Here is a 9,243-nt window from a genome sequence, read left to right on the forward strand (position 1 = left end):
TTTTGGAACACTTGTTACTATTTTAGGTGTCTGCAGCTGCTTGTGCACCTAAGTGTCATACATTAAATACCTAGAAAGGTTCATGGATGGAGTGATCAATCGAATCTCATCTGAGTTGTCTCTTGGTCTCTCTGTTTCCCTGGTTCCTTTGTTACGCTTGTTGCATTTGTATACAGACAGCTCAGAAACTTTCCTAGGTGACCTTTGAATCTCTGCCTTTCTTCCTTTGTTCCATTTCCTGGGTTTTTTCACTTAATGTTCTCTCTGCACTTTTTTCCTTTTCTGTGGATCTTGCACTACCTGTGTCATCACTTAAGAGTTTTTTCTCTGTTGTTCAAGTATTTACTTCAGCAGCGTCTTCTTGTGGTCTCTGTCCGTGCCGTAATCTTGGCCTCACCCTTCAGCCCGTCCCTTTAAATGCTTCAGTTTCTCTATGGGGCTGTCTTGAGTTTTCATTCTGTTCAAATTAATTCCATCCTACCACTTACTGACGTGTTCCAAAATAAGCCCTAAATGTCCAATAAAAGTAAAAACCCCCTACGTTAGGTTCTGCTCCAAACATGATGAAATCAATGGAAAGACTCCATCAGCTTCCAAAGACTGAGTCTGATTTGTGCAACTTTCTGATTTTCTCTTTTGCACATGGACCCCGTTGCTATTTTTAAACCATGGATTTCACATTGCAAAATATTTGAGACTCTGTTCTTACAACCCCGGAGAATTATTAAAAGGGAGAGAAAAGGGGGAAGGGAATCTTTTAGGATCAAAATTAAAGTTGGAACTAAAAGTAGAACGGAATTGTTAACCAAGGATTTAACCTCAGATACAAGTATTTTTGTCCTGGAAAACAGACTAGGTTTGGAAGGCTTCTGCCATGGGGTATTTTCTCCTCCACATTTAATGGCGTAATGCATTTATTTTTCACATTCCCAACGTATTTGGGAGCATCCCTCATGACATCAAGCATGTAAGAGCATACATCAAGGTGTAAGATTTCTGCAAAGGCTGAGCACTTTCAACACATGCTAAATTAATAGTATCTTCATGCCCTAAACTAAAAGGACCCAAATCATGAATTGGTTTTGATTCTTTACACCAACGCATTTTGTTCTTTAGTTCAAAATTAACGAAAATGTAAAGAAAGTGAAAAATATTCTCATGATTAAAGTTTCCAAAACAGCTTCAGAAATATTTGAGGAAGTCAAAAATATTTCAGTCTAGAGTGACAAAGTCCTTGCAGACCACCAGTTCTGGTTACCCCTTGAAGAGGCTTGTGCTCAGATTCAGCATTTTGGTCTTTGCAGAAAGTAGAAGTCCAAACTCGATGAAACACAGAAGTTAGAGAGCATGAAGCTCTTCTAAGATAGCCAGAGAAAACTTATTCCTGGTAACTGCCCAATAGAGACAGTGAGTTTTATCATAGTAGTAGTGAAATATTCTCAACATCAAAAAAGAAAAAGAATGTAGCATCTGAGTTACTGTGGAAATTTTACTTGCAAAGCAGAAGTCTAAAGAGTCAAAGGAAATGTCATATTCTTGCAGCGTGGCCTTTCTGCCACCATCTATTCTGTTAAGTACTTTGTTAGTGACACCTGTATTATTACCTGATAAGAGCTGAATCCTTCAACTTTAATGAAGGGCCTGGAATAAATTCCCATTTGGAGAGAAAGGGTGTTTCAGCATAAGGCATCTTAACCTCCTCAAGGTCTTAGGCAAAAATTCTTCAAGATTAGGATGTGGTACACCTCACAGAGCTTTCTGTATTTTGTTCTTCTAAAGTGTAGAACTAAATAACAAAAAAGGGGTTTCTATTTCTTGACAAAGACCAAATTCCTTCTTTTATAACAATCTGAGCACATTTTAGTGTCTGATTCCAGCTAAAGTGGAAGTTGTATCAAGTCTATGGGGTTATATTGATTTTAAGGTTTGATTAGCAAGGTGCTTCAACCTGGGTTTAATTTTTTGTCTGTGAACAGTTGCTGGACTCAGCAGGAAAACTCGTGGCCACAATCTGACGTGTGTTCATGTGCATTTTTTAAGGGCAAAGGGCAGACACTTCAACCTGTTTTGAAACATAGGCTCAGGCACAGTGGGGAGTATTGCTGTTACACTAAATAAGAACAGGCCTTCCACTGGTGCAAGAGTGAAGGTTCACTGAAGCCAAAGATAACGGGTTTATGAGACTTGCACACCTGTCCTGTTGATATCACAAAGTTACCAGGAGTAGCTGGACAAAAAATGCAAAAAACAATTTCATCCTCCAAAGTGTCTTGGCACTGTTCTTATTCCTTAGAGCTTGATTTGGAAGAAAAATGCTAACTGCCCAAACCCCCTGTTGTGTCATCTTTTGTTTCAGAGTTGGAAAGACGACCTGCAGAGCTCCCTTCCAACCTCAACCATTCGGTCATTCTGTTTTCTTCCTCTTAACAGCTTTTTCACTTTTAAAAGAGATTTCTCTGCCAGGAAAAAAAACCAAAACCAAAAGCAAAACAAAAACAAAAACAAAAACCTAAAACAAAACAAACAAAAAACCCCCAACAACAAAAAAACCTAAAACAAAACAAACAACCAAAAACAGAAAAAAATAATCAGAGGAAAATGGGAGATGATGGTGAGACTATAACCACTACCACAGCAATGATAGTATATATCTGTACTAGCTGAGAGTAAGAAAAAAAATAAAACAGAAGAAAAGTGGCAAAAATTAAAATCCCAGGTGTTTGACATGTTCTGACTCTAAAAGTGGCATTATTTCTGTTCCGTTTCATTTGAGAGAGTTTTTTTGGGAAAAAAAAATTAAAAATAAAAGATTAGAAATATTAAAACCTAATTTAAAAAAATTTTTTAAAGAACCCAGTTTTTGTCAGGAACATTCTGAAGTGTTCTCTGACACATCTAATGTCAGTATCTGCGTTTTCTCTCATTTTTCTAGTCAGGATCAGAAAGAAAACCAAACAAAACAGAACAAATGTTAAAATCTGTAATGTTTCTGACAACCTCTAACAGCTTGAAAGAGAAATGTGATAACCCACCCACTACTGAATTCATTATTTTGGTAAGGGAGCTTAAAACTGAACTTGAGGATCCTCATCTAGTGAACATGGCTCAGCATCATCCCTATAGAATGATGCCTATAGAAATCATACTCGGGGACCAGCTAACAAAAAGTACAGGCAACTGAGCTAATAATAGAGAAAGGAAGGAGACTGAAAAAGGGAGTGGAAGAAAGGGGAATATTTTGTTGCGTCTCCCTCTCCGCCTCCCTTTGTCTGCTTTGTCCCTCAAGGTTCAGCTGCGTGGGCTGCATTGTGTGAACTCCTCTTTGATATCAATGGGGACATCTACTTAAAAATTGATGCCATGATATGGCCCCGGGTATTTAAATTAACGAGATGTTAAATACTCTATAGTTTTATCTGTAATTAGATGACATCGATGCAGCTTGATCCCAAGAGTGATTTGTAATATTCTGGATTGTCCACTTAAGGCTTGGGGCCTGATCCACAGTCTGCTGACATCTATATGAATCTTTCCTTTGTCGTTTTTGGAAGCAAGGCTCCTGGATCACTCACACACAGCTCTCATTTATTTTTCTATCTATTTATCAACATCTGTGTGCAGATGTCTGATCTCTGCTGTCCCGTATCTTCAAATATTTGGGGTTTACATCAGTGAATGTCCTTAATTTGGGGGTAATTTCAATTAATTTTTAACTGCTTTTTCCTTTGTAACTGTATTTTGCCTTTTCATTCCTGGCTAATTGTCAGTTTTTGTTCAATATTTACAAGTTTTGCATTGAGTCATATTTCTTATGCTAATCCTCTTCATCTAATATGCTCACTAGAGATGATTGAAGAAACTTGAAATTTTTTAGAGAAAAAAAATCAGTAGCATTCAAATTCCTTTCGGGCAAGTTTTTACTCCAAGGCTTCCATTGTTATCTTTCTTCTGCCCAGCATAAGACAGTTTCAGTCTCAGTACATACCCTAAATTTACCCACATGACTGCAGTATTTAAACACATCCTGGTCAGTGCTGCCTGTGCCTGGCACACTTTGAGGGATGCAGTTCCAGGTGAACTCCTGGCATGGTCTTGTCTATTGGACAAACAAAAGTCAATGTTGGAGTCAAGCATGGTAACCCTCTTAGAAACTCCATCCCTGCTTGAATTAGATTCTCTGGGGAAGATGAAAAGGCAAAAAGTCAGTTACTGCTGCTCTCATCACCCCATGCTGAACTTCTCCACCTCTGTCTCAGGCTGCTGCCATCCATCCCAAGGCACTGAGAGAAGAATTGATGAGGCTTTTGTGGAATGAAGGTTCCCTGGCTGGGTGTAAATGTCCTTCAGAGCACGTAAAAGGCACTTGAATTTTAGTACTAAGAAGCTTCAAATTATGTGAACACTCTGAGTAAACAAGCAAAAAGACAACTAAGAGGGAGAGAGAAACAAAAGGCAGGAGTGTGAATGACTGTGCTGATGCACCCAGGGCATTGCCAGGATTTGTCCCTCTGGGAATTTTGTCACGCTCAACTCAGCTCCAGTGAAACCTCCCCAAGGAAGGACTTTCTGCAGCTTCTTTGAGGAGGTTGTTTTAGGGCTCACTGCACTTTCACAGCCAAGCCCAGACGCTCCTGAGGTTTCACTTGTGTCTCCCTTCTGCTCTGTATCACCCCATTTCTCCACAGCAGAGTGCCTCAGGCTTCCTGGAAAGGATTCCCCTCCCTCTGGTGCGTGGGGAGCGGGGCTGCCCCGTCACTTGCCCTGTCTGTACATATTTCAGTCTTTTAATCTTTCTCCTCAAGCCAGTCCTAGCACTCAGCCACCCCTGGCTCCTCCAATTTGCCTGTGGTAATGAGGTGCCCAGTGCCCAGCACTGTGCTCCAGGTCCTGCCTACACGTGCTCTGAATGAGGGGACCATGCTCTTGCTGACACATCCTGTCTTTTCTGTTCCTTTTTTTTTTTTTCCCTTCAGTGATCATCATTCAAAATTAAAATAACATGGAGAGGCAAAGCAACTGAAATCAAAATCTAATGCATAATAAGATACAGCATGAGACAACAAACACGTCTTTGCTATCTGCCTCTGTATTGTAAACAATGATTACTTTACATGTTCAGTGTGCCATGAAAGAAGAAAGAGCCTCTTGTGATGTTTTGTGAGAGCTTTGACTACATTTGCCCACTTTTCAAACAACAAAAAAATAAACTCACACTAACAAGGTGTATGTTTTCAGTCCTAAAATATGGGGTCACTCTCTGTTAAGGGGTCCATTCAATGATGAAATGAGATCAAAATGGTTGAGGCCGCTGAAAGAAAGCAAGAAGGATTTGTCTGAAGTTCTGGTATACTGGCTATTATTTCAACCAAATAAGGATGCCTGGCTTTATTCTTCATGCTCCCTTGCCCCTTTTGAAAAACTGAAAAGAGAAAGGAAATGGCTAAGTTGTATCATGTATTACCTTGATGAGTGCTTATAACTCTTCATTCAGAGTTAATCATTAACCCAGGTTTTTGTGGTGATTGTTTTAGCTATGAAGTTTCTACATGAAATTTTTGCAGCACATCACCGTGAAAAAGAAAAAGCCAAGTGCAAAAATCAAATGAAGTGATTAGAGAGGGTGGATGTGCATGTGTGTATAGATCTATATATCTCACTGGTTTTATTTTAATACACATGTGAATATTTGTGTAACTCTGTCAAAAATGCTGACCCTTAAATTGGAAGTCCTTTCTTGCTCGAAACCAGGTTGCTTTGATCTATTATTTTTAATGTATTTATTCATTTATTCTGTCCAGCCTCTGATATTCCTACTTAGCCTGAGCAGTACTCTCAAATTGGGCAAAATAGTGTTCTCCTAATCTCCTGTGTATTTAAAAAAAAATTTTTTTTTGCTCATTTTGACAAACAATGAAAAGCCTGAAAACTTCTGTAAAGCAAAAAAATTATATCACTTCAGGGCTGTAGAAACCTATTTGTGTTTTGATCATTCTGAGACATTTCATTTTAGTTCTGGGATTGTTATTTTTGTATGCTAATTAACGTACATTTCAAACAATCTTGTTTTGAACTGAAAATCTGGAATTTTTTTGTTTTGAAACTTATGTTCCAACAATTAAAAAACCCTATTTAATTAAAAATGCAAAAACATAAACATTTCCCATAGAAAGCCTTGATGCCAAGAAATCAGCATTTTCTGAAGAAAGGCTTGTTTTGTGGGGTTTTTTTTTAGAAAAACTCATGACTATCTCCAGCAATAAAAATGTGATATGGAAAAGGGGTGATCGTTATCTATTCCTGATGTAGCATAGCCTAACCTGTCACCCACTAAAACACACCAAAATTTCATGCAAGGCAAAAATATGATTAAATGCTAGAGTATTCCAGCCTGACCCTTGGAGTGCAATAAAATATACATTTGAAAAATACACTTTATTTAAATACACGTGCGTGAGTGTGGGCACGTGTGTTTGTCTGTGTGCACCTCATATATAAATTATCTCTTGGCCCATCCATCCATCCATTCATCCACTAACACATGATCTTTACTCCAGCACAAATAGTTCAACTTCCTTTTGGAAGGATCTGCTCATCGTATTTGTTTAAGGGAATAATGAACTGTTGTTGACTTGTTTGTAGTCCATCCATGCACACAGCTATTAATTTATTAATTAATCCTCCTCAAAAGTCTTCTTTCTGTATTACTTGTCCTCATTTTCTATTATTTGACATCAATCCCACTAAACCATCACATCTTGTTTTACTGACTCAGATCCTGAATCAAACAGCTATTTCTTAAGGGTTTTCCAGCAAGTATGTTGCATCTGTACACTAAACTCTTGTGGTTAGATTTAGGTCTTGAATGATTATTATTCAAAACCAGCAAACTATTCAGCTTGAAACAAGAGCATGACTTTTTTTAGGTTTATTAAAATTGCATTAAGAGGTTTGAATTTTTCTAAAGCCAGTACTTAGAATGGCCAGAATTGTAATGTTTTTATATAAACTGTGTTTCTGCAACCATTGACCTGGGTAATAAATAATTTATTCAGTATTTCTTTAAATACTGTTTTGTTTGGTTTAAAACCAAGGTTAAGCATATATATTTGCAATTATTGCCTTCCTCTGCCTTTATATATATATACAATAAATATTTAAAAGGTCATTATGGTAAAGATAGATGAAAAAATCTTGATTTTTCATCTCTGCCAGCTCATATGCTCTGACTATTATGGTGGCTCCAAAAATCTATTTTGTCCTGCAGATTTTTCATAGGCAATTAAAAATTGATAGCTTAATAGACCATTATACTTATTTTATGCATCTCCTTTCACAAAGTAAACAAATGGATTTAAACAAACACAGAAATGGGCTGAGTGCAACACGCCCACTGTGAATGAAACACAGGGAGAAGTTGTAATAGCTCTAGTTTGCTTATTTCTGTTAAATGTGAGGTGAAGCCACCCGCACGGGACCAGGCAGAGCAGTCGGAGATGGTGGAATGGGAGCCAGCCTTGGGCCACCCACGTGCCTGGAACAGGCTCTCTGGTACCTGCACATCCCTGGCATGGTCACTGAAAAAGCATTTTCTGCAAGAATACCATAGCTTTTTTTTTTTTTTTTTTTTTTTTTTAAATCAATTTTCTCAGAGCCTGGTTCTTCTCCTGGACCGTGGGCTTTCTTCCTCCTCCTTGCACAAGCGTGCACATGCACACACAGACACACTCACTTGCCACCCTGCCCTAACCCCTCGGCACTCCCTGCCTCCTTTCAACTACCTCTGCTATCCTCTGCCCCCATCTGAATAGCACAGTCGATTAAGAGGAATTGAAGGATCAAGGCAAAATGCCCAGCAGCTATAATTTTCCCATCCCACCCCAGGCAAAATTTTTCCTACGTGAACGAAGCTAGGAAAAAAGGAGGAGGGGAAAAAAAAAAAAGGGATTTTGACAACAGCCCCCAAAGATAACTCGAAGAAGCTGGTACAGCCATTTGATTAAACCTCACAAACAGCACCAGCTCCAGGGTTTTCCTAGATCTGAATCCCCTGGCACTTCCCATTGGATTTAAAGCCCCCATCCCTCAACATCTCTGCACTGAGCGACGCAGCAGTGAGAAAAAGAAATAACCAAGCCATCCCTTGAAACAGCTAAGAGCTTCTAATCCCTCTTGCTTCTTTCTGCCTCTGTCTGGGAAGATGCTTTTCCCCCGTGGGGGCTGGAGGCTGGGCTTGTCCCCAGGCAGGGGAGGCAGAGCTCTGGGTGGGCGAGGGGACGGGGCAGCCCCGCTCCCGCCGCGCAGAGTGGCAGCGCGGCTCTCCCCCGCTGCTTTCACATGTCACAAACAATTGCTCTCATCGCTCATCATATTGAAGTTGTCAGGGCTCTCTGACGCCGATAATTTGTGTGAGTTGATCATACTTTGGTAAATCAACAGGTCACGACCCCTGACCCATCAGCCTGGTGGCTGGCGGGGAGCCACCTACAAATCTTCTGACAGGGGCGACAAGAGAGGCTGTGAACTGCTCAAGTGCCCGTGTCTATCAGCTGCCGCCAGAGGAGCCTGTTGCCTCTGCCCTGTGCCATTGGAGATGGGCTTTACTTTTCTCCTCTGCAAATCCATCGTCATTTCTTCCCATCTGTTTTGGGGATGTGTGTGTGTGAGCACCTGAGCACTTTTCAAAAAATTTTTATTTTCACTGCAGTCACTCTTAACGAACTTTAGCCTCCTCCATATGTTTTAAATAGAGGATCCCAGCATGGGAGATAAGAGGAATGCTACTCAAGGTCCTACTCCAGCACCAGTGAATTGCTCTCACCCTAGATGCATGCAATGGTTAAGTTTCCGTGGCAGCTTTATGGGCTTCTTTTATAAAACTTTATTGACTCACATGTTCTCAAGTGGTGGCTCCAACTCTTTCTTTTCCTTTAGTTACAGTGTGTACGTTCAAGATGCCTTTGGTTCTTTGCTTCCCTGTTTTTTTAACGTATAGGATTCCTGACCGAAGCCTTGAAGTCCAGACTGTGCAAGGGAGGGTAACACAGGCGTCTTTCATTACCCATGGTCTTCAATAACTCAGCAGCTAAACCAGCCAGAGGAGAAGAGAGACCTATGAACTCCAGCACGAAGGATACTGTGCAGATCAGCTGGAGGGAAATCAGGAATGAAGTGGGTTCAACTTCCAAACTGCAAAGTTGTTGAAAGTTGCATGCCCTGCAGTAAAGACACAGACAGAACTCTGTA

The sequence above is a fragment of the Chamaea fasciata genome, unplaced genomic scaffold, assembly GCF_029207755.1.
Source record: "Chamaea fasciata isolate MVZ Bird 193981 ecotype frontalis unplaced genomic scaffold, bChaFas1.0.hap1 SCAF_9, whole genome shotgun sequence".
NCBI lineage: Eukaryota > Metazoa > Chordata > Aves > Passeriformes > Sylviidae > Chamaea > Chamaea fasciata.